Here is a 968-nt window from a genome sequence, read left to right as displayed (position 1 = left end):
CCAATTGTAAATAAAGCAGCAATAAACATGGGGGTACAATTATCTTTTTCAATCAGTGTTTTTGTGTCTTTTGGGTAGATACCTAGGAGTGGGATATGGTAAGTTTTTATAGGCTGGGAAGCTGCTTTTCTTTCTTTTTTTAAAAAATAATATAATAGTTTATTTTTACATCATTTTGTACATTTTTTTTTCATCTCAGTTGCAATCCCTGTGGTTTTCCCACCACCAGATCACCCGTGTGCCCTCACCACAGTCCAGTGCACTTCCCTCCCCCCACCGTTTTTGATCCCCTTCCCCACTCCACCTCCACCAAATGACTCTGGTTTATAGCTGTTCATCATTATCATTACTTTCTCGCCTGGTCCGTTATATTCCTGCTATGAGAGAAACCATCCGGTATTTTTCCTTTTCTTTCTGGCTTATTTCACTAAGCAGGATCCCTTCCAGCTCCATCCATGTTCTGCAAAAGACATGTTTCTTTTTTGGTTGCTGAGTAATATTCCATTGTGTATATGCACCACATCTTTTTAATCCAGTCATCTGGATTTGGGCATTTGGGCTGGGGAAGCTGCTTTTCTTTTCTTTTCTCCACGACACTTATTAGCGACGCGTACCTGTATGCCAGCCTGCAGAGCTCAACCCTGGAACTCAGGCAGTTCCCAGACTTGAGGAGGCTCAAGGTTCGGAGGATCCCGGTACGCAGGCAGTAACAGCCCCAGATGCAAGCTCCCGTCCGCAGCCTTGGCAGGCCTCCTCGACCCGACAAATGCCACAGAAAGATTAATTTTTGTTATGTTTTCGCAAAGGGGCCCAGCAAGCCCAGAGAGAAGTCACGGAGCCGCCCAGTCAGGCTTCGCTCATTCTTGCCGTCGGACCCCTCCGCCACCAGGGTGCGCTGTGACCGCGCCGGGCGCCGCCGCGGGGCCGCGCTCTCCCGCTGCTCGTCTCGCTGCGCCGCACTTCCGGTG

Source organism: Condylura cristata, unplaced genomic scaffold (assembly GCF_000260355.1).
Source record: "Condylura cristata isolate star-nosed mole 26May11 unplaced genomic scaffold, ConCri1.0 scaffold00035, whole genome shotgun sequence".
NCBI lineage: Eukaryota > Metazoa > Chordata > Mammalia > Eulipotyphla > Talpidae > Condylura > Condylura cristata.
This window is presented reverse-complemented; position numbering follows the sequence as displayed.